General features: G+C 47.2%; 1 protein-coding gene and 1 non-coding gene across 2 annotated transcripts in view; one reads left to right on the top strand and one right to left on the bottom strand.

Annotated features, from left to right (window-relative positions):
* LOC120381700 (zinc finger protein 850-like) overlaps window positions 1-25,650 on the bottom strand; it is a gene marked incomplete at both ends in the record, with an annotated part of 483,140 nt that overhangs the window by 267,791 nt on the left and 189,699 nt on the right. The window lies entirely within an intron of this gene.
* Window positions 17,011-17,084, top strand: TRNAT-AGU. The gene has a single exon. It is a non-coding gene; the product is annotated as a tRNA-Thr (tRNA).

Below are 25,650 nucleotides of genomic sequence, written 5' to 3'. Positions count from 1 at the left end.
GAACAACACACTGATACACAGTTACCCTCCACCAACAGCACAAGAAGAAGAACTCCACATGGACTCCTCCTGAGGGTCGAAATGACAGTCTGGACCTATACATTGAATGCTTCCGCCGACGTGCACAGGCAGAAATTGTGGAAAAACAACATCGCTTGCCTCATAACCTAAGTCGTGCAGAACGCAATGCCATCCACAGCCTCAGAAACCATCCTGACATTATAATCAAAGAGGCTGATAAAGGAGGTGCTGTAGTCATGAACAGGTCTGACTACCAAAGGAGGCCGCCAGACAACTCTCCAATACCAAATTCTACAGGCCACTTCCTCAGATCCCACTGAGGAATACACTAGAAACTGCATCATCTACTCAGGACGCTCCCTACGCTAACACCGGAACAAATCAACATACCCTTAGAGCCCCGACCAGGGTTATTCTATCTACTACCCAAGATCCACAAACCCGGAAATCCTGGACGCCTCATCATCTCGGGCATTGGCACTCTCACTGAAGGACTGTCTGGATATGTGGACTCTCTACTCAGACCCTATGCCACCAGCACTCCCAGCTATCTCCGTGACACCACTGATTTCCTGAGGAAACTACAATGCATTGGTGACCTTCCAGAAAACACCATCCTAGCCACCATGGATGTAGAGGCTCTCTACACAAACATCCCACACACAGATGGAATACAAGCTGTCAGGAGCAGTATCCTGATGATGCCACAGCACAACTGGTTGCTGAGCTCTGTGCCTTTATCCTCACACACAACTATTTCAAATTTGATGACAATATATATCTCCAGATCAGTGGCACAGCTATGGGCACCCGCATGGCCCCACAATATGCCAATATTTTTATGGCCAATCTGGAACAACGCTTCCTCAGTTCCCGTCCACTCACGCCCCTTCTCTACCTACGCTACATTGATGACATCTTCATCATCTGGACCCATGGGAAGGAGACTCTGGAAAAATTCCACCAAGATTTCAACAGCTTCCACCCCAGCATCAACCTCAGCCTGGACCAATCTACATGGGAGGTCCACTTTCTAGACACCACGGTGCAAATAAGTGATGGTCACATTAACACCACCTTATACCGAAAACCTACCGACCGCTATGCCTACGTTCATGCCTCCAGCTTCCATCCCGGACACACCACAAGATCCATTGTCTACAGCCAAGCACTGAGGTACAACCGCATCTGCTCTAACCCCTCAGACAGAGACCAACACCTACTAAATCTCCACCAAGCATTCTCAAAACTACAGTACCCGCAAGAGGAAATAAGGAAACGGATCAACAGAGCCAGACGTGTACCCAGAAGCCTCCTACTGCAAGACAAACCCAAGAAAGAAACCAACAGGACTCCACTGGCCATCACATACAGTCCCCAACTAAAACCCTCCAATGCCTCATCAGGGATCTACAACCCATCCTGGACAATGATCCCACACTTTCACAGGCCTTGGATGGCAGGCCAGTCCTCGCCCACAAACAACCTGCCAACCTGAAGCATATTCTCACCAGTAACTGCACACCGCACCATAGTAACTCTAGCTCAGGAACCAATCCATGCAACAAACCTTGATGCCAGCTCTGCCCACATATCTACACCAGTGACACCATCACAGGACCTAACCAGATCAGCCACACCATCACCGGTTCATTCACCTGCACGTCCACCAATGTAATATATGCCATCATATGCCAGCAATGCCCCTCTGCTATGTACATCGGCCAAACTGGACAGTCTCTAAGGAAAAGGATAAATGGACACAAATCAGATGTTAGGAATGGCAATATTCAAAACCTGTAGGAGAACACTTCAACCTCCTGGACACACACTAGCAGATCTTAAGGTGGCCATCCTGCAGCAAAAACTTCAGGACCAGACTTCAACGAGAAACTGCTGAGCTTCAGTTCATCTGCAAATTTGACACCATCAGCTCAGGATTAAACAAAGACTGTGAATGGCTTGCCAACTACAGAACCAGTTTCTCCTCCCTTGGTTTTCACACCTCTACTGCTAGAATAGGGCCTCATCCTCCCTGATTGAACTAACCCCGTTATCTCTAGCTTGCTTCTTGCTTGCATCTATATATACCTGCCCTGGAAATTTCCACTACTTGCATCCGAAGAAGTGGGTATTCACCCAAAGCTCATGCTGCTAATTGTCTGTTAGTCTATAAGGTGCCACAGGATTCTTTGCTGCTTGTATTGTAACAGGAGGCTATTCAGTAGATTATGTCTTTTCAAATGGTACCTCACAAGCCCTACAGTGATAAATGAAGGGGAGGGGAGGGATCTCCCTTTTATAAACACCCAGTCAGCCAGTTGGCTGTAAAATCCCTGTTGGTGCGAGTTCTCTGCTTGCTTTATCTCTAAAGGGTTAACAAGCCAACAGGGTTTAAAAAAAAAAAAGTATTGGGGACCTGACCAAAGAGCCAATGGAAAGGCTAGAACTTTGTTAAATGGGAAAGTAACTTTCCCTTTGTCTGTTGTTCTCCGGAGAAGGCGACACGGAGTAGCAATGCTGTTTATGGCTTGAAGCAGGTATGAAAATTCATCTTCCATACCTAGAAGAAATGATTTGGCCAAGGAATGTTTAGACAGACACAATCAGGTTTATTTTTTATTTTGGCTTTTGGATCTACTCAGTGCTATCCCAGATGCTTTTGTTTGCTTGTAAGCTTTAAGCTGAACCCCCAAGAAAGCTATTTTGGGTGCTTACAAACATTTTCTTTTAAGATCTAGCAGAAGCCTAAGTTCCAGATGTATTGTTTTCCTTTTCAATTTTACTAAAATTTACCTCTTTTAAGACTAGGCTTGGATTTTTGGTGTCCTAAGAGGTTTGTGTGTGTTGTTTGATTAGCTGGTAGCCACAGCTAATTTCCTTTGTTTTCTTTCTCAGCTCTTTCCCAGAGGAGGTGAAAGGGCTTGAGGGTGCCCCAGAGGAAGAATTCTCAAGTGCTCCTTCCTGGGTCCAAGGGTTTGGGGGGGTTTTGCATTTGAGTGGTGGCAGCATTTACCAAGCCAAGGTCAGAGAAAAGCTGTAACTTTGGGGGTTTTAATACAAGCCTAGAGTGGCACAAATTAATCTGTAGAATCCTGTCGGGCCCCACTTTCTGCACTCAGAGTGACAGAGTGGGGATTCAGCCCTGACACATACTATGAACAAAATTGATCATAATTTTCTAGAAGAGTGAACATAGGGGAACAGTAGCACAGTGTCTGTGTGTTCCCAACATATATGTGGGTATTCTAGTCCTCACAAGCAAGGTGTTCGGCATCTTCAAACACCTGAGGAACCGGTCCTGGGAATTGACTGGTTTATTAAGTGACACTGTATGGAATTGAGAGACACTCTATATTATTATTATTTTATTATAAATACTGTGGCAAATTGCCAGTACTGTTATGCTGGGTCTCGTACTTTCTCTTCTTTGGGGAAGGTTCAGGGCGCCATTGCTTGCCTCCTAATCGGTATTTTAATTACCCCACTAGTGTCCTTGAGGAGGGGAGTGGAGAGGGAGGGACCTGGGCCCGCCCTCTTCTCCAGGTCCCAACCCAGGGGCCCTGAGGTTAGTGGTGAACCACTTGTACTGGCAGTTCCTTCCCCTGGGCTACTTCCCTCTCCTGCCCTTCAGCTTGTGGAGGGGCTTCTTGCCCTCCTTCTACACAAGCCAGGTGCCCCTTACCTAGGGTTTTTGGATTTCTCAGCCCACCGCAGCACTCCTCCAAACTTTCCTTTTGTCTCTCTTCAAAACTGCCCTCTGCTCCAACCAAACCTTCCTACTCCAACTCCCCACACTGTCTGGCTGAAGCAGGGTTTTTTATCACCTGACTGCTGGTGCTCTAATTGGCTTCAGGTGCTCCAGTTAATTTGTAGCAAACCTTCCTCCCCTTGCAGGGAATAAGGCTCCCTGCTAACACTCTCCTGCTGCATCACAATACCAATATGATGAAATTGCAATGAATTGTGCTATATATGCCATGTAAGGAGTCAGTGAAAATGTTATGAGTTTCCACGTATGATAATCTTGTTTCTATCTTTGTATTGTGAGTTACAGATATGTAGGGTATATCTGTATTCCAGACTTGTGCATTGTTTCTGAGTGACACCCCCAGATATATTGGCATCAGCCCTGCCCAGCCTGTTCGATGGCCCAGCCAGAGTCATCAGCCATACAATGAACCCATTGAAAGGATTAAGGGGATACGCCTATTGAGTCAGCAAGATATGCAGGGTTATGCCTGTTGTGGCAAATTGCCGGCACTATTATGATGGGTCTCCTGCTTTCTCTTCTTTGGGGGGGGGGGGGGTCAGAGCACCATTTCTTGCCCCTGAATTGGAATATTAACTGCCCCACTAGTGTCCTTGAGGAGGGGAGTGGAGAGGGATGGACCTGGGCCCACCCTCTACTCCAGGTCCCAGCCCAGGGGCCCTGAGGATAGTGGTGAACCACTTGAACTGATGGTTCCTTCCCCTGGGCTACTTCCCGCTCCCACCCTTCAGCTTGTGGGGGCTTCCTGCCCTCCCTCTGTACAAGCCCGGTACCCCTTACCTAGGGTCTTGGACTTCTTAGCCCACTGCAGCACTTCTCCAAACTTTCCTCTGCTTCCCTTCAAACTGTTCTCTGCTCCAATACCAATCCCCTCTGCTCCAACTCCTTCCCTGTCTGATTGGAGCAAGGGTCTTTATCAGGTGACTGACTGCAGGTGCTCTAATTGGCTTCAGGTGCTCTAGTTCATCTATAGCAAACTTTCTTCCTCTACAGGAATAAGGCTCCTTCTAACCCTCTCCTGCTGCCCTCTGGCCACGCTGTATCACACTGTGTACTGAGAATGCCAAGGCTTTTCCGTGCCATGTGCTGTGAAGCTTGTGTTTGGGACACAGGAATTAGAAGCCACTTGGCAAAAGGAATGTAAAGGGCAGCTGCATCATCTCCATTTTGTCTTCAATTCCTCTTCCTACCTCTGGAGCAATTTCTCTACAAACTGAAGGCTTGAACAAAGGACTGAATAATGTGGATGTGTACCAGAGAGCCTTTCAAGCCAGAAACTCACCAATACTGCTAAGAACCAGATGTATAGATTTCTGAATGTGTCTGACTGCTTTCCCATTTAACAACTCCCTTTTTCTTTCTTTCTTTCTTTTATAATAAACCTTTAGTTTAGATGCTTTCTTGCTTATACACCTTTAGTTTAGATGCCAATGATTGGCTGGAATCGTAGTATTTTGAGTAAGATCCAAACCTATACTGACCTGGTAATGTGGCTGACTCTGGGGTCAGAGGAACACTTTGTTTATGTGAGCAGAGTTTTTAAATAACCTCTCACTGTGCTGGACCTAGGTGCTGATTGGGAGTCAGAGAACTGGGATGGAATAAAGGGGGCCGTGTGATTTCTTTTTTCAGTTTCTCGATAACCAGTGTTGGGGATCAGAAGCACAGTTGGTGACTGGTTGGTGAGTTTAACTTCTGTGATAACCACCAGTTTGGGGAGCCTCTGCTCTCCCTTTTTCAGCCTGCCCTGGTCTTGGCATTTTCAGTGAGGACTAGCCCAGGCACACCGGGTCACACGAAGTATTAAAGTTAAATTAATAGAACGTTTTTTATGAGAAAGTTTTATGAAATCAACGGAACTCCTTTGTTTTCTTTCATCTGAGCAGGGTTTCCATTTTCCAAACCTGATGTGATCTCCCAGCTGGAACAAGGGGAAGAGCCATGGGTCTCAGACCTGCAGGGTTCAGAGGGAAAACAGACCCTGAGATCTCCTGCAGAGGTGAGGAAACATTAAACCAACTCTGAGTGTGAAAGTGCCTGAAGGAAACATCTGGGATGCCCTACCAAGCCCTTGAGAGGTGTCTCAGTTCATTATTGTTGCCAGCAGGGGTCATATCCTCAGGGTAACTATAGCTCATGGCTTCCCGTAGACCCTAGCAGACACCAGCAGTAGCTTCCTCCCTTCCCCCTGCGTATTTGGATGGGATTTGAAAGCCAAATTGATCCCCTCCTCTCTCTCCTGTTTTGGGGAAGAGTACGGGGAGTTCAGTTTGTGATTTTATTTGACCTCCCTCCAGCACTTAGTTTGTTTTGGCTTTTCACTTTTCATCCCTGTTTGATGTTTGTCTTTTTCACAGCAGGTGATGCAATGGCATGTGAGAAAGAGGAGCAGAATTCTCAGCAGAAAAATGTTCAGCAAGTGGATAAGCACAGAGCATTATTGCAAAGATCAAAAAGCCATGTGTCCAGGAGTCATGAGGAGGAAAAATCCTGTGAGATTCAGAACAGACCAGAGAGAGAACAAGGAAACCAGCCGGGGGTGAAAATGGGTAAACGTATTTCCTCTCAGGGAACTCAGAAGGACCTCAAGGAAACCACAACAAAGCAGGAAATCATCATTGGAAAGAGAAAAAATACATGCATAGAGTGTGGAAAAAACTTACGTGACTACTCAGCCCTTCTTAATCATCAGAGAATCCACACAGGGACAGGCCCTACGAATGCCGTGAGTGTGGGAAAAGCTTCAATCAAAGATCAGTCCTTTCTAGACATCAGAGAATCCACACAGGGGACAGGCCCTATGAATGCTGTGAGTGTGGGAAAAGCTTCACTCACAGATCAGCCCTTTCTGTTCATCAGAGAATCCACACAGGGGAGAGGCCCTACGAATGCTGTGAGTGTGGGAAAACCTTCAATTGCAGATCAGACCTTTCTAAACATCAGATAATCCACACAGGGGACAGGCCCTACGAATGCCGTGAGTGTGGGAAAACCTTCAATCGCAGATCAGACCTTTCTAAACATCAGAGAATCAACACAGGGACAGGCCCTATGAATGCTGTGAGTGTGGGAAAAACTTCACTAGCAGCTCAGACCTTTCTAAACATCAGAGAATCCACACAGGGGGAAGGCCCTATGAATGTCGTGAGTGTGGGAAAAGCTTCACTCACAGATCAGCCCTTTCTAGACATCGGAGAATCCACACAGGGGACAGGCCCTACAAATGCCGTGAGTGTGGGAAAACCTTCACTCAAAGATCAACCCTTTCTGTTCATCAGAGAATTCACACAGGGGAGAGGCCCTATGAATGCCGTGAGTGTGGGAAAACCTTCAATCGCAGATCAGCCCTTTTTACCCATCAGAGAATCCACACAGGGGAGAGGCTCTATGAATGCCGTGAGTGTGGGAAAAACTTCACTAACAGCTCACACCTTTCTAGACATCAGAGAATCCACACCGGGGAACAGGCCCTACGAATGCCGTGAGTGTGGGAAAACCTTCTCTTGGCACTCAGCCCATATTAGCCATCAGAGAATCTGCAAGGGCAGTGAACACCATAAAAACCTCTACGGCTATCAATTTTTTTTCTTTAATATTTTTTCCTGATTCCCACACAGTAACTTTTTAAATCTGTTTGAACTGTTTGCAGCACTGTTATCCATCAGCTTGGCCAGATGAGTGGCCCATTTATGCCTTTTGTAGTTTGCCTTCTTTTGAGGTGGGCCCATTTGTCCTTTCTATCAACTCAGTTATCCCACAAGTAACTGGAGTGTGCCCTTCCTATGAGGAACCAGGGAGCATCACATTTATACCATTGCTCCTATTGCAAAGTGATTGTTAGAGTCGCCAATGATACAGATTGTATCCTTGCCAGTTGTTCTCACGTTGCTCTGGGTTGTGCTGAAGAGCAGTTACATTGGGAATTTTTCATGTTATAGTTAAATAAAGAGGAGCAGGGGAAAAAAGTGTCATTTCAGCCTCTGTGACACTGGAAGGAGATGGGGTGGTTCAGAGATTCCCTCCTTCCCCATCACTCCAGAACTGTTACATTTTGGCTTCTCTGTGCAGAGTTTATTTTCATCACATTCTATCCCTCCACGTCTCAAAATGTCATGTGAGGAAGAGTTCTCAGCTGTCTGCTTGGAGATGATGCTTTGATTTCTTTCCTCCTATATCAGAGTCGCTATGACTGGAGATGAACATGTCAAAGACGTGGAAGGGGAATTTAAATGGATCCCAAACATAGTGTGATTATTTGGCGTTTAAATTCCAGGTGTCATCTATTGGTAAAGCCACTTCTGGCAAGAGGACTATTTTGTCCCCCATTATGGGATGCTGGGATACTTACAATTTTGTAAATAACATAACTGACTATTGAGAGAGTGCTGAGTGAAGCTGCTTTGAATGGATCAGAGGAGAATGTGATGGGAGAATCTCTTGTCCTGATTCTAACTAATCAGATGTAACCTGCTCTGGAATTTCTCTTGATACTTTCATTGCCATGTATTCTGTCTCTCTGTGATGTGGGTTTCTCTCTTTCCTGAAGGCTGTTTGCTCACCCAATTGGATATTAGTTCAGTTCGATAGGACGTAGCTCAGATTTCTTGGAGAATTGAAGACAAATGACCGATTTCCTAAAGTCCTCATTTGTCACTTCAGCTTTGCTTTTTCCCCACCCCTCCATGATGACACGGAGAAAGTTCAAGTGCAGTTCTGTCAACAGTGGAGAACTTTCCAATTTACTGCACATGCTAACAAAGAAACAGCAGTGATTTAAAATCTCTATTCGGAAATGGTGAACAACAGCAGAAGCCCAACTAACTGAGGGAAGTGCATATGATCACAGTGGAGTTCAATTATTTAAGTCAGTATTTTCTCAGATGATTTGGGGAGAGAATTCCACATTAAGTGATTTTTAACTTGGCAAAATGCCCATGTATTTGGTTCCCAAAGCATTTTTGTAACCCATGCCCCACAGAAGATCTTTCCTATTCGGAATGCTCCCCTTCATGATGCAGATGTTGAGGAAAGAGAAGTGGTATTTTTGTTCAATTTATCCTTAATAGATGCTCAAAATGTGTATAAAATGAAATCAATGTTGGAAATCTAATAGCAGCAGAAAAATATCTCTTTTTAAATAGGAATTCTTGCTCTGGTAACGAAGATTCTGATCCAGGCCTGTATCCAGTCCCTTGCCTGGACCTGTGTCACCAAATTAAAGAAAAGCTGGGCACGTTTCCGGAAGCCATTGCTTACGACACTGCTGAGATTTTGAGTGGTTTTGTAAAGGATTCTACTTCTGAGAAGTGTCAATTTACCCTAAAAAGGGCAAGGAAACAAAGGGCATCAGGAATGTATGTTTTTTCGGATGAGGCAAGAAAAGGGAGTAGCATTGTCCCCCTTGGGTAGCCCCTGTTCAATTCCAGGTCAGAAAGCAAAACTCTTCTGCAAGAATATCCAAAAAATATTGTGTTTCACTTCACTTCATAAGTACAGTTGTGTGGCAATTAAATGATGACCCTAAAATTTCGTAAAAGCAAAGAACGCTGAACAAAAAAGTGTGGGAAGTACGGATGTATCTGAGAAAATGGCTTGGAATGAAGGAAGACAAAACTTGATCGGTCGAGAGAAAAGGCCCTGTTTCCCCCTAGTTTGGAACTTCTCTCACAACTACTGGAATAGAAAAGCTAAACAAATGGTGTTCTATTGTTGCAAAGAATACTGAAATGAGGCCATTTTCTCCAGATAAAAGAAAATGGTCATGTCAGAAGTGGGATTTGAAACCACGTCTCTATGCAGAAACCAGAACACCCAAGAGATAGGAAAAAAGAGCCTTAAAACTGGCACTTTGGACCAGTCCACAATCCTAACGCTACAAAGAATGTGACTTATCAACCCTAGTTTTCATTAATATTTGATGACACTCTTTAGGGAGGCCAAGATGGCACATCTCTTTGAACGCCTAGAGACCTTCTCCAGCACAACTGATTTTTAGGCACACTCACCTGGACCTAAAGTTACACGTTTCCTGGAGTTCCATGAGTTCTGCAGTGTTGGAATCTCCCTGCTCGCATTTTAAGCGAACAAAAGATGGGTGCTGGCATTCTGAGACCCTCAAAATCCTGCCCTGGGGGCCAGACAGTTAAGCAACCAGCATCCACAACCTCTACCATGATAGCATCCTGTCTGGCAACAACACACTTATCAATAGCTGGGGTCTGAAATCCTCATTTCTTTGTTGTTCTATCACTGTAGTCTCCACTTTCCTATTGCTTGTCTGCATAATCTCTGTCTGGTTCTGTGATTGTTTCTGTCTGCTGGATAATGAATGTGTTGGGTGTAAAGCAATTAAGGTGGTGGGGTATAACTGGTTAGATAATCATGTTACAATATGTTGGGATTGGTTAGTTACATTTCAGTAAAATGATTGATTAAAGTATAGCTAAGCAGAACTCCAGTTTTACTATATAGTCTGCAGTCAATCAGGAAGTAAGGGGGGGAATGGGAATGGGGGTAGGGGAATTGAAGTTATGTTTTGCTAAGGGCGGGAATAGTGAATGGGAACAGGGACATAGACAAGCCTCTGTGGTGTGAGAGCTGGGAAGGGCGATACCGAGGAAGGAAATTGGAATCATTGCTTGCTGGAAGTTTACCCCAATAAACATTGAATTGTTTGCACTTCTTGAACTGCGGGTATTGCTGCTGTCAGTCATGCGAGAAGGACCAGGGAATGGGAGGGTGATGGGATAAACCCTCTAAGAAGTACGTCTTTCAGGATGTGAAAAACCCTGGAATCAGTATAATTAAGCTGACCTAAGCCATGGTTAGATAGTGCTAAATGAAAGAAAAGATTGTTCTGTCAATGTAGCTATTACAGGGATGGAAAACCCCTCCACTCACTGTAGCAACTGTCTACTCCACAGTGCTATAGCAGTGTCACAGCAACATTTTAAGTGTAGACAGCCTCAGAGCGAGACCAGGTCTGGCTCTGTGGATGCTCTGGCACTACAACAAGAGCAGTGACAATACACGAATGCTTCCGTAGTTGGCAGGATTCAAACTTGCCTGGGGAGACCCCAGTGGATTTCTAGTCCATCGCCTTAATCACTCACCCGCAACTACTTGATGTATAGGTGCTTCACTACACAATGATTCTGTTCTCACTGAATTGTCACTTCCAATTGCTCAGACCAGCTCCCCCAGCACACTCCTGGCTGTGCATTAGTGTAAGTGTGTCCACGGCTGAACAGCAAGAGTTCCTGCCCATTTCCCTTCCAGCTGGAGCATGATTAGAGTGTGTTTGTGGTTAATGACATTGCTATAGATTGTTGTTCAGTCCCCACACTGACAATTCAGACCGTCCCGTTCCTATTCTAATCTCCACCAGATCATGCCAATAGCCGGAGTCAGGATTTCTCTGGGGCACTGAAATGTTTCAGGGGGTTGGTACATGAACTCAGCCTTGCATCCATCCCTGATGTTTCATGGACTAACAACAGCAGCGTAAAGAAAGAGCTGATCCAATATCTCACTGTCAGAGGTGAAGGTGGCCTCGTCCCATCTGCATGACCATTGCCATTGCAAGAGAGAAGGTTTCAATGGAATCGAATGCCCTGGCTCAGACAAGAGACACAGGGGGGTTTTGCTGTTCATGGATCTGTGCAAAGGAAATTGTGTCTCTGTGTGAAATTGAGGAGGGAAATGAAACGTCCCCATGGTGGCCCAATGCCCTAAGGAATGTGGGCGATGGACTCCGGCTGGGAAATGATTTCACAGGACCAATGTATTGCCCTGCTTAAAAGCTATAGCTAAAAGGCAGCCACTGTTGTTAGTACCTGAACCTGTGTAGGGACGCCCGAGTGGGTATCAAGTCCATTGCCTTAACTAGGGGTAGTCGATTATTTTATCAAGATTCAAATTTCTTGGTCAAGGCATAGTCAATGTATAGACACCAGAGAAAATAATACACTGATAAGAAGAAGAATATAGAAATATTTTGCAGTCAGTATGGGCATAACTATGATAATTGTTTTGTGTTTCACTCTTTATTATGGCACCACCTTCCTTCCCTTTAGACTTCTAGTTTACCAAGGGTAAAACTAAACATCTCTTCAGGTACCAGGGAGTGTTTGTGTTCATTCCTGCTAGCTACACAGGGATTTGATGTAGCTGCTTTCAATCCTCCGGCTCTGCCAGGATAAGTAACATTTCAGGCTGTCACTGAACTGAAGGAGGGAGATCATTTTTTGACAGGTTACGCCTCCTCTTAAAGGTGTTTGTCTTGCAGCCTTGGTTCCCAGGTCTCTCCGGAGGGAAGAAAGTTTCTGTGCAAAATTCCAAAACTTTTAACAGAGTGGAGGGAAAGGCAACGGCCACATGATGAGGCCAATATGTACCACAACATGATTCTTTTATGTGGGATGACTCTGAACACTGACTGATCTGCACTCTCTTGTGTTTGAAGAGATGTTGAGTTTTGCACTTGGGAACCTATAAGGCTGAAGCAATGTTATGGATAGTGACACTGCGATTGAAGGGTGATTTAAGGTTGTAAAAATTGTTAAAAACACTGAGCTTAAATGTGAACTGCCTGTTCTTAAAGGCTGGTTTCCCCATGTTGGTTCCATAAGCTCTGCTAGAAAGGCCCTGGGTTCTCTCCTGCCTCGGCAACTAGAGGGGAATCGGCCCCTGCTGCCCTTGGCTCCAGGCTGATTTTTCTGGGGAGGGGGCGTGGAATTGATTGGTTTGCTGTTGAGAAGGGAGCCAGGCCAGTTCTCAGGGAACGAGAACTCCCAGCATCTGCCCAGCCCAGCCCAGGCTGCTGCCCTGTCCCAGCCTCTGTTCCCCTGGGGGCCCTGCATGTTTGACTCTAGAGCAGGCCGGGAGCAGCAGCTGAGGCAGAGGACACCTGGGCTGGGCAGATAGGAGGGAGTTTAGCAAGTGGAAATATTAAAACCGCAGTGAAGTATTACCTTGGACTCGATGGCATTTCTCCATTGGTCTGTCTGCTTTGGGGCAGGGACAATGACACGTCCTGCTGCATTCGTCATTTCAAAGGGTGGTTTAGGATTTTCATTCTCAGACATAGTGCACAAAGCAGGACTCAACCCAGGGTGCAAACGAAATGAGCCACTCACAAGTTCTGGCAGCCACAATGAGCATTTGGTGAGAGAGCTCAGACCTGCCCCTGTCCCAGAGGGAGGGGGGGTGTCTACAAGGGGCTTGGACCACTGATCTGTCAGCGCCTAACTCCCAAACTTTCAGTAACTCTATTATCAGTGCCCGTGAGTGTAATTTAAACCATGAGAAAAACCACACTAGGCTAGACCAAAGGCCCATCTAGCTCTGAATCTTGTCCTCTGACAGTAGCCAATAGCAGGTGCCCCAACAGCCACCACTGGGAGTGGAACCCATGATCACCTATTTACAAGGCAGGGGCTTTAGTCAGCTAAGCCATGCTGCCTGCCTGGGTATAAGACATAGTGTCTGCCCACACCTGACTCCCTGCCATCTCCACCAGGCCCTGACAAGCTTTCCTTGTGTTTGGATTCTGCAAAGCAGAGGAGCAGGTGACGTTTTCCTTGCAAGCTGTGTGTGTTGAGTGAATCTTTGGCCAGGTCTGCACTACAAAGTTGTTTCAGCAGAAATATATTGCTCGGGTGTGTGAAGAACACACAACGCTCCCTTGGTCGGCAAGTTGGTGTGGCTGGTGTACACACTGCAATGCCACGTCTGGCGACAAAACTGCCCTGTTTTGGTGACAAAATAAAACCACTTCGATGAGAGGCCTAGAGCTTTTTGCAGCAAACTTACAGTGACAGAGTGCCAGTGTAAATGCTGCTGGTCATTAAATCACCATAACTGGCCTCCGCCAGTATCCCACAATGCCCGCCGTGAACTCACCTGCCCTGCATTCCTGCTAAAGAGGCTGGGCCCCTCCCCTTTCCTAGCTCCAGGAAGTTCTGGCAGCTGAGCCTGCTGCTCTGCTCTGGCAGCCAGGAGCAAATCACTGCCGTGGAATGCTGCTCTCCGGCCCTGCGAACACAGAGCAGGGGGCGGGAACTTCCATACATGGGGGGGCCACCAGCATCCGAACTGTGACACCCCATGACACCCCTTCCCTCGAGGAGGCTCTTAACGTTCTAAATAGGGATGGCTGTTTTCTAGTAAAATCACTAAAAGGAAAGGAGAAAACTTGAAAGAGGTTCCTCCTGGCGCTCACGTCCGTGAACCTGAATACTCTCTCAGTCCTCAAAGAGAGACCTGGAGAAGGAGACTTGCTGAAGCAAAGCCACAGGGGTCTCTGAGGTTTCCCTGGCCCCTCGCCCCTGTCCTGCCTGCCTGATGTCAGCATCTCTCTGTGAGGTCACCAACTCCGACCAATAGGCTGAGGTCCTGCCAAAGGCCTTTGTGATATCACTGCCGCACCCCTCCCTTGCTGTGCCAATGTCCTGCCCCGGCCAGGCACTTTGGAGGTTTGAGCTACTCCCTGTGGATCACCCCACTCAAGGAGCGTTCGTTCTAGGCAGCAAGCCGGCTAGACAGGGAAACATCAGACGTTGCTCCTAATGCTACACTCAGTTTTTCAGAAATTAGTCGACTTTATGGCCAGAAGAGACCATTAGAGCATCTAATCTGACCCCCTGCATATCACAGGCCTCCTGTAGGACACAAGAGCTACTTTGGGGGCAAACACATTCCAGAAAGGCATCTTGTCTTCATTAAATGACCTCAGGAGATGGAGAATCCACCACTTTCCTTGGTAGCTTGTTCCTGTGGTGAATCATCCTCGCTGTTGAATTTTTGTGCCTTAGTTGTAATATGAATTTGTCCCTTTTCACCTTCCAGCCATTTGGTCTTGTTATGCCTTTCTCTGCTCAATTAAAGAGCCCTTTAATACCCAATCTTTTCTCTGCATGAAGGCACTTCAACACTTCAGTGAAATCACCTTTCAATCTTTTGATAAGTTAAACAGGTTGAGCTCTTTCAATAGCTCCCTAGAAGGCATTTTTCTCCAGCCCTCAGAACATTAGGTGGCTCTTTGCTGCCCCAGCTCCAATTTCACAACATCTTTTTCAAATGAGGACACCAAAACTGGAGGCAGTTTTCCAATATCAGTCTCACTGATGCCGTGTCAGCTCCTGTGATGTTATTGACATGATTTGTAACTGTATAGATCACCATTGCAACCACTGTTCTATATTTGCAGCCAATATTGTAGAAAGGTTGTCGTGTAAGGGGTCCATGGAGAGGTTCTGACTGGCTGATTATAATGATGCTATCTCTAGTTGTGTATCATTTTTGTAGTTGACATTATTAATATTGGCTCTATGCTGTCGATATTTCAAACTTGTGATATGCTTCTGGGGAACACCCCAGACAAGTTGGTGTCAGTTCTGCCTAGCCTGCTTGATGGCCCATTAAGGACTATCAGCTACACAATCGACCCACTGAGAGAAGGCAGATACACCTTGTGACACAGCAAGGTCTGCAGGGACCTGCCTATGGAGAGAACTCTAAGGTTTTTCTGTGCCACGTGCTGGATAGAGTGTCCTTGTGACAAAGAAAGCAAAGACCACATGGCAAGAAACTATAAAAGGCTGATGCCTCGTCTCCAATCCTGCTTTTTACCTCTGGAGGGACTTTGCTACAAACTGAAGCTCTGTACAAAGGACTGACTGACCCATCCCAGCTGTGGATGGACTCCCGAGACTTGATTTGAACCTGCAGTTTATTCCATCACTGCTACAAGCCTGAACCAAGAATTTTGCTATTACTGTATGTGAAGGGTTAAAATCCATGTGCATTTTATATAACAACCTGGTCTATGGCTTGTGCCAGCTCTTTTCCAGACCCAAAATCCAGAGTATGGTCAGGGGACGAGAGGCCTAGCAAATAGTGATCAGCTAAGAGAAAGCTGGGTAAACAGAAAGCCTTGCTTGCTAAGATAGGCCTGGTCAGCAAATTGGCAGGTGTTGGAGCTAAGAACTAAATAATTGTGTCTTATTCAGAGTTGCAGATTGAGCAAAGAATCCCTGTTCCTATTGTGTTAGTCTCTTCTGTAGGGAGACGTTTTTCCCACAGAGCCAACCTTGAGTTTATGAAAAGTTGGCACGTCAGTATAAGATATGGCATCCTTCCACCTCCCTTCCGAGGGACCAATGCCTGCCTTAAGACACACAGAAAACAATCTTTATTGCCATATACTTTCACTCTTTCTTTGCTTTAACCCCTAGGAATGTACCTGTTGGACAATCAAAGGAGTTGCTCCATTCCTATGGACCTCAAATCAGAATTCAACATATATATTTTATACTAATAACATATTATCAAAGTATTAATGAAATGTTAACTTGCTAACTTGAGACCATGGGTGGAGACATTATGTGACCTGTTAACCATTGGCTACTGTGCTATCTTGTCTTGCTGCAAAACCTATCCTAGGTTTTGGAACTGCCTTCGCCGTCACTTTCCCCCACCCATGGAAAATCTATATATTCTATTGTAATTAATTAATTAACAGTGTCTCTGAGCCTAATAAGCCCACTCCGCCAGCGCTGTGTGTAATAAACTCCTATTCTTTTCCTCTACACAGTGGAGATTTGTGTCCTTCAGAGACACCTGCTGAAGAAAGAGGAGATTCAGCATCCAGCTTGGCTGAATGTGTCTCCTCTCCCCACAGCTTGGTGATTTTTGAGGAAATGGAGAAGACTGCCTTTGCTTAGCTGTACATTGCTTGCAAAAGAAACAGGTCTTTTTGGTGACAAGAGTTGAAAGGAGCCATTAGACAAATGTGGAGATAGGAAAAATGTCCCCTAACTGAACTGGCATCTCTGGATGCTGAAGCCACAACACAAAGTGCTAAACAGTATATGAGAACAGCTGGTGTCAGAAGAGTCTCTACCAAAGCCTTTCCCACCAGCGGGGGCCTCTCTGTGCACAGAACTCCTGGTAGCGTGATGGCTGCAGGCAGTGGAGAACTCCATTTTGGCATCTCTTTGTCAGTGAACATCTGCAGTGGCTGTTTAAAGGTCTCTGGATAGTGATCTTTGGGAAGAGTTTGCTGAAGTGTCTTCCTAGTAACCAGGAGATCCTGGCTTGGCCTGACAGTTCTTCCTTGCAAGTCTTGAGGGAAATGGGGAACGTCTGTAGTTTGGAATTTGCAGGTGCTGTCCTGGACCATCAAATGGAACAGTTGCAAGTATGTTCTTGAGGCAGGCACCATGGCTTAGCTGGCTAAAATACCTGTCTAGTAAACAGGAGATCCTGGGTTCAACTCCCAGTGGTGCCTTGTTGTGTGGCTTTTGTCTCCTCTGCTCACATTTTCCTGTGTCTTTCCAGGAAACAGAAGAGACCTCCCTTGGTATCCAAGTAATTGCTTGCTAAGGAAAAGGTTTCTTTGGAGAGAAACATTGGAAAGAATCAGATCACAAGCCTGGAGCTGATGAAAAGGCTGCTGTGACTGGCATTACCATGGTGGTTGCTTCAACTGCAATTGCTGCAACACAAGAGCCTGCGCCACACGTCCTTGTGATTCGCTGAGGATGTCTGCACAGAGATGTCATGTCATCTTCCTTTTGATTGTCACTGATGAAAAATGGAGCAGCTGGGAGAAAAGTCCCAGAGGCACCTGCCAGGTAAAGTGGAGGTTAGAGATGCAGCACCCAGTGGTGCCTTGCCAAATGTGTCCACTCCTCCCACCTTTTGGTCAATTTTTGAGGAAACAGAGAGGACTGCCTCTGCCTTGCAATGCAAATGCTTCCAAAAGAAACCGGTCGTTTTTTCTGACAGGTGTTGGAAGGAGGCACCTAAGAAACGTGGAGACAAGGAAAAGGTCACCATAACTCAACTTGCATCCATGGCTCTTGAGGCCACAACGCAGAGCACTAAGCACTGTACGACCACAGCTGGGGACAGAAGGGTCTTTTCCAAAGGCATTTTCCACTTGCAGGGTCCTCTCTGTGCACAGAATTCCTGATAGTTTGATGTCTGCAGGCCCTGGAGATCACTATTTTGCCATCTCTCTCACTGTTCCAGTGAACATCTGCTGTGGTTGCTGAAAGTCTGTGATGGGATCTATGGGATGCAACCTGAACAGTGGGACCCCTGAGCCCTGTGTCCCACTGCCTGGGCTCCCTCTCACACGGTGATGCTGTGAGGAGCTGTGAATCTCTGGCAGATATTGCACTTACACAGACATCCACAGGTAGGGGCACATCCAACTGAGTTACATGAATGCTTCTCCCAGCCACTCATAACACTAATGACAGAGAGCCTCCTGCCAATTCCCCCCAGCTCTGCAGCCTTGCACCCCTGGACCATACCATCTTGCCTTAATCAGAAGCCTGATCAGTGTGAGTTTATTACGCAGGGTCCACCCCTCCCTCACTGTGAATAGTACATGAACCAGCCTTGTAATGGAGCTGAGATTTCCCAAGAACTTCAAGCAAAATACACTAGTTTAAGTACAGCATAAAACAGATTTATTAACTACATATAGATGGAGTTTTAAGGATTATAAGTGGTAGGCATAAAAGATCAAAGTAAGTTACCATGGAAATTAAAGATAAATTCACAATCTAAACTTTACCCCTTATTACACTAGGCCGTAATTAGGTTATGCCACAGGAAGGCTTAATGCTCGAGCTGCAGTGCATGCTGGGCAGGCTCTAGGCCGGGCTCCCCATGGCAGGAGAGAAGATGACTCGGCCCCTGGAGGGGCAGGCTGGGGCTTCCTGGATCCCATTTGCTCACAGCCAGCGCCCTGTCCCCACTCCCAAGTCATTAATGGCTCCCCCAGGTCAGCCAGAATGGAGCAGCGGTTTTCACTGCACCAAGTCCACTTATGGCTTACAGGCAACTCCCAGACCCACCATCTTGGCCAGAAAGGAGCCCACTCAGCCTCGCCATTGCTGCTTTTCCTTCCCCCCAGAACCCCGCTTCTCCTGGGCTGCAAGGAGCCACCCCTGGGAAGCCAACAGGCAGGCACAGGATTCTGCCTCCCAGCAGCCAACCGCACCTCCCCCGGCTTTGCAGAACGAATGGTGATGCTCTACTCACCCCATTTAGCCGCAATGATGTGCTTACTTTCTGCCCTGCCTTCCTCAGCTTGACTTTCCTCTTTTGCCCCATTCCTGCCTCACTTCCTCCTTTGGCAAGTCACGCAGAGGAGGCCAGCAGGAAGAGCCGTCCTCCACCGGCCAACCTCCAACAGCAGAGGAGGCCAAGCCACAAGCCTCCAAAAGTTAACACGCCGCACTCCTCTAGGTTCTCCAGCCTGATGCCAAGGTGCTTTCTCCACTGCTGTCAGCACCCTCTGTCATGCGGGGGTTGGAGTTATCTCAGGGACAGGCCAATAGGAGAAGGAGGAGGCCTTCCTGAACAGCAAGGGGATCTGGGAAAAGGAAGCCAGGATGTTTATGAACTAGGGACCTTTTGCATCTTAGGTAAATGTGATAACCACTACACTACAGAAACTCCATCTGCTTGACTCTTGCTCACCCTGGCACAGGCTGATGGACAAACCTGGAGAAAGTGGTGGCAGCCCTTCAATAGGTCAGCTGGCAGAGCAGAGGACTGGAGCGGGCACTCAGGAAGTCGTCCTTACGTCGTCCTTGTGACTCCAGCTTGAGGGAGAGCTTCTTTTTCTTCCCCTTGCTGACAAAGAGCAAGAGAAGAATGAAAGGTCAGGTGGGCCAACTCGGTGCAGAAGCCCATGCTGTCTTTTCCTGCTGCATAGCCTGAAATGAGGGACTCGTGGCAGTTAAAGGAACTGCTGCACTTTCAGAAAACATCCCACCCGTGCACACAGGGGGATAGAAGAGCCTGTTAGTCTAGCACGCTCCCAACTGAACTACTTCAGCAGCTGCTCAGTTTCTTTTTGGCCTCCTGCTTTTCTGTCTGGGATGTTGTTGTCAGCTGTGGCACAGAAAAAGGACGTCATTGCGAGCGGCCCATGAAGACAAGATTCACTTTTGCCTTCCTTGCTCGGCTTTACTCGCTTCCTCGCCCTATTCCTGCCTTAGTTCCTGGGTTACCTGAAGGCAACGGGGGGCCAGCAGTACCAGGAGGAAGTTGGGCAGCTAGACCCTGGTGGCAAAAGTCCTGCTGCCACTTGCCACCCCACTCTTTTCTCCCAGCGTCACATATTGGCCACCAGGGACTTGGGGCCCAGCAGCGCAATGGAAGGCAGTGGACAGAGCCACCCTCGCCTTGAAGCTCCAGCTCATTAAACCACATCTTCAGTGGCTGATGGCCAATGAGAGACCAACATCGCTTGCTATTTTAGCACTTGGAAATGCCATTGGTCAGTCATTGGATCTCTGTAATGCTGTTACAGAACAAATGAACATAGAATCTCAGTGTGACATTCTATACCTTTGGGGGAGCGGCTGTAACCCCCATAATGCTCATTTTCATATCATCCTGATCTTACATATAGAGCATGACTTGTAAGGTATCAAGGGAAAGGATATGATCTGCTGAAAGTCACTTCTCTACCTATAGATGTAGACCATTTATGCATATGAAGTTATGAGAATTGTGCAGTGTGGTTGTCACTGTGCTGCAAGGTTGGGGAGTCAGCCAAATATTAGCTCCCCAGTGGCAACAGCAAGGAAAGTAACCAACACCCGGACAGGGTGTCAAACAACCCATCAACAGCCATTGTCCAGCAAGGGACCTACAATGCAATGACTCACCTGTATGAGGACACCCCAGGGGAATTGCTCAGACTTGCTTGGAGAGATGCAGTGATGCTCACCTGACTCTGACGGGGGGCGGGGGGGCAAAGCCATGAGGGAAGAAAGGACATGATAAAAGGAGAGACATTTGCCAGGCTTTATCTCTCTCTGTCACCTACATCTACAGACACCCCCACACCAAGCAACTGAAGCGCTGATGAAAGGGGCGAGCCTGGCTGAAAAGCCACCAGCCAGCCTGTGGTGAGAAGCATCTGAGTTTGGAAGGGTACTGAAAGGGTTAAGATCAGCTTAGAATTAAAAGCAATGAGGAGTCTGGTGGCACCTTAAGGACTAACAGATTTATTTGGGCATAAGCGTTCGTGGGTAAAAAGCCCACTTCTTCAGATGCATGGAGTGAAAATTGCAGATAGAGGCATAAATATAGATTGGAACATGAAGTGACAGGAGTTACCGTACAAGGGGAGAACCAGTGTTGAAGGCTAATTCAGTCAGAGTGGATGTGGTCCTCTCCCCATGATTGATGGGGAGGTGTCAATACCAAGAGAGGGAAAATTGCTTTTGTCGTGAGCCAGCTACTCCCAGTCCTTATTCAAGCTCAAATTAATGGTGTTAAGTTTGCAAATCAATTGTAACTCTGCAATTTCTCTTTGAAGTCTGTTTTTGAAGGTTTTTTGAATGGCTACTTTGAATTATTGGGTGTAAATGTGCTATTGACTATACAAGTTCCATATGGTCTCGTGATCTGGATTCTTGGTTTTTACCCAGGCGGCCTGGTTTCAATTCCCAGTGTGGGAACAATGCAGAGCTTTTGCTCAGAGGGGAGGCAGGAAATGAAAGGAATGGGAAGGGATCCTGCCAGCAGGGGAGTTGGACAGTGTTGGAAGGGGATCCCAGAAGTGGGGGTGGGGCAGTGGTCCTGGGGGGAGATGAGGGAAGGATCCCAGCTCTGTGGGAAGTTGATATTCTGGAGAGCACAGGCCTGGCATGGGGGGTGGGAAGAGTGAGTGTGTCCCTCTAAACTCACCACCAGGAGACTAGGAAGAATTACGTATTTGTTGGTAAATGTCAATTTCTGTGTAAACACACAACCCAATGGCAAAATCTTTCCATCGATAATCATCAAAACTAACAGATGGGCAAAGTAAGAAACATGTTGCTTGAGAGCTTATCCTGTTCTAATCCTCTAGGGTTCCCTTTTGCCTTAGACACCACCACATGGGCATTTCATATCCCTCCTCATTTTCACACAGACACACAATTTCCTTTGCACAGATCCATGAACAGCAAAACCTCCCTGTGTCTATTGTCTGAGCCAGGGCATTCGATTCCACTGAAACCTTCTCTCCTGCAATGGCAATGGTCAGACAGAGGGGATGCATCCACCTTCCCCCTGGCAGTTGAGATATTCACTCTCCTCTGCATGCTGCTGTTGTTATTCCATGAGTCATCAAGGATGGAATAAAAAGCTGAGTTTACTCCAGGGTGAGGAAAGAAAGGAGCCACCAACACCCTCAAAAATCTCAGTGCCCAGAGAAAACCTGCCTCTGTTACTGGACTCCCAGAGGTGCTGGCAATACAATGGGAAAAGGGACTGCCTGAATTGCCAAGGCAGGGAATGAACAATCTACAGCAACATCATTAACCACAAACACACACTAATCATGCTCCAGCCAGTAGGGAAATGGGCAGGAACTCTGGCTGTTCAGCCATGGCCACATGTACAGAGCTGCACAGCAGTGAGTGTGCTGGGGAAGCTGGTCTGAGCAAACAATTTGTAATGACCCTTCAGTGAGAACAGAACCAGAGTGTAGAAAGGCCTCTGTGTTAAGTGGTTGTGGCTGAGGCCTTAGGGAGCTGGGATAGAAAACCACGGGTGCCTTTCTGTGAAAGTTTGATCCTTGCCAACTAGGCAAGGCTGGTGTGTGGTGTCTCCATGGCTGTACTTTCAGGGTCAGATCACAACAGTGCCAGAGGGAGCCAAGCCTAGACATATTCAGAGGCTAAGGCCAGGTCAATATTTCAAACAGTGAGTCTATGCTGCTGCAGCTCAGTAATGGAGATGCTCTATGCCAGGGTTTCTCAAACGTCCTTTCACTGCAACCTCCTTCTGTCAAGATAACTTAATACGTAGCCCTGGAAAGAGGGACCAAGCCCGTCCACTTGAGAGCGGGGAGTACCAAAGACTGAGCCCCAGTGGGGGAGGGCAAAACCAAAGCCTGAGGGATTCAGCCCTGGGTTGGGGGGCTCAGACTTTTGGCTTCAGCCCCAAGACCCAACAAGTCTAATACCAGCCCTGGTGACCCCATTAAAACAGAGTCACAACCCACTTTGCGGTCCTGACCCACAGCTTGAGAACCACTGCTCCATGCTGAGGGGGGGGGGAGTTTTCCTGTTGGTGTAGTCAATCCACTTCCCCAGGAGGTGGCAGCTCTGTCATGGGGAGAAGCTATATCGGTGGGTGTGCAAGCTGTGGTGTTTACCACATTTAATAAGTTTAATCAAACCCCATTTTTAAAACCACCTGTGGTCTGGGAATGGCAAAGGAGCTCGATGAAGCAGGGTCTGTCCTTCAAAGTCCTGGAGATCACGATTCCATACTCCTGTTGTAATGGGGGTATAGCTCAGTGGTAGAGTGTTTGATTGCAGATCAAGTGGTCTTTTGTTCAAACCCAGATGCCCTCTTAAAGAAAAGAAAAACATTTTCATTCTCCATTATGTTCAGGAGCTCCACCATATGAGGATGCTTGAAATGAATGTGAACACTCAACATTTTGCTGTCCAAATGCATAAAATCCTAGCAAACCTGTCCATCAGCTGAAATCAGTTCCAATCCTCTAAGTGTCTAGTTTATGTTTTCATCAATTAAACAAAGGTATCATTCCCTGAAGCAGAGCACAAGTTTGAAATACAGGCAGCACAGAGCTAATATTCATAATGTCAACTACAAAAATACGATACACATCTAGAGATAGCATCATTATAATCAGCTAATCAGAACCTCTCCATAGACACCTTACACGACCACTTCTCTGTAATATTGGCTGCAAATATAGAACAGTGGTCGCAACGGTGATCTATACAGTTACAGATTATGTCAATAACGTCACAGGAGGTGACACGGCATCAGTGAGACTGATACTGGAATACTGCCTCCAGTTTTGGTGTCCTCATTTGAAAAAGATGTTGTGAAATTGGAGCTGGGGCAGCAAAGAGCCACCTAATGTTCTGAGGACTGGAAAAAATACCTTCTAGGGAGCTATTGAAAGAGCTCAACCTGTTTAGCTTATCAAAAGAAGATTGAAAGGTGACTTCACTGAAGTGTTGAAGTGCCTTAATGGAGAGATAAGATTGGGTATTAAAGGGCTCTTGAATCGAGCAGAGAAAGGCCTAACAAGAGCCAATGGCTGGAAGGTGAAAAGAGACAAATTCATATTACAACTAAGGCACAAAAATTCAACAGCGAGGATGATTCACCACAGGAACAAGCTACCAAGGAAAGTGGTGGATTCTCCATCTCCTGATGTCATTTCATGAAGACTAGATGCCTTTCTGGAATGTGTTTGCCTCAAAAGTAGCTCTTGTGTCCTACAGGAGGCCTGTGATATGCAGGGGGTCAGATTAGATGCTCTAATGGTCTCTTCTGGCCATAAAGTCGACTAATTTCTGAAAAACTGAGTGTAGCATTGGGAGCAGCGTCTGAGGTTTCCCTGCCTAGCCGGCTTGCTGCCTAGAACGAACACTCCTTGAGTGGGGTGATCCACAGGGAGCAGCTCAAACCTGCAAAGTGCCTGGCCAGGGGCAGGACATTAGCCCAGCAAGGGAGGGGTGCGGCAGTGACATCACAAAGGCCTTTGGCAGGACCTCAGCCTATTGGTCAAAGGTGGTGGGGAGGTGGTGACCTCACAGAGAGATGCTGACATCAGCCAAGCAGGACAGGGGCAAGGGGCCAGGGAAACCTCAGAGACCCCTGTGGCTTTGCTCCAGCAAGTCTCCTTCTCCAGGTCTCTCTTTGAGGACTGAGAGTATTCGGGTTCACGGACGTGAGCGCCAGGAGGAACCTCTTTCGAGTTTTCTCTTTCCCTTTCAGTGATTTTACTAGAAAACAGCCGTCCCTGTTTAGAAGGTAAGAGCCTCCTGGAGATTTGAAACCTGTTCAGTCTGATCCATGTGGTGACAGTTGAATTCTAGGCATGGAAAACATGAGCTTAAGGAGGCAGAATTTTATTCTGCACCTGGGATTTTGTCCCTTAGAATTACTGGGGACATTGGGGTTTGTCCTTTTTGTTTCACCTTTTGTCCTTTCTCCTGTTCCCCTCTCAACACCAGGAGAGGGGTGTGTGTTGCAGGAGAGTGCTCAAAATGTGGGGCTGAACTAGTGCTGGGGCATTGATCCCCACCAGTGACCTGGGCCATCCTTTGGGCTCTCTGGTGAGAACCCTCAGCCTCCCCTCCTCAGTCTCTACCCTGATTGGCTGAGCAGGGAGTTATTGACAGGGAGGAGACTCAGGTCCTTGTTCTCTTTTAAGACCAAGGAAATAAGTCAGAACCAGTTCTATGTTTGATGAATTTTGCTGCTTCTGGGCCAAAGCCGCCTACTCCTTGGGCACATTTGTTCCCCATTCACAGTGCCACCCCCCTCTCCATTCACAGCGAGGTGCAGCATGAGGTTTCGGCTACCATACTCCCTCCCCCTCCCTTTCCTGTTGATAGCAGCCAAGGGAATGCTGGGAAATTTGGTTCTTTCCCTGCTCCAGGCTCGATCCCTGCCGGCTGCCGCCCCTGCAAATGGGCTGCTCCAGGCACCTGCTTGCTTTGCTGGTGCCTAGAGCCCTGACTCTGTGCCCCTGCCCGGAGCCTGCATCCAGCACCCAAACTCCATTCTAGAGCCTGCACCTGACTCCATCCCAGAGCGCAACCTCTCAACCATCCTACACTCCAATCCCCTGCCCCAATCCAGGGCCTGCACCCCAGACCTCCTCCCCCAACCCAAACTCCCTTGCAGAGACTTAGGCAAGTGTGGGGAAGAGTTCGGGGGGGGGGGGCAGGCTCTGAGTGGTCTGGGCACCACCAAAACTTCTACAAACCTGCTGCCACTGATACTTGGGGCGGGGTGAGGAGGTGAGCGGCGAGTCGGTGGATGGAGGGGGGCGCCAT

The sequence above is a fragment of the Mauremys reevesii genome, linkage group 14 (genome assembly GCF_016161935.1).
Source record: "Mauremys reevesii isolate NIE-2019 linkage group 14, ASM1616193v1, whole genome shotgun sequence".
Lineage (NCBI taxonomy): Eukaryota > Metazoa > Chordata > Testudines > Geoemydidae > Mauremys > Mauremys reevesii.
This window is presented reverse-complemented; position numbering and strand designations above follow the sequence as displayed.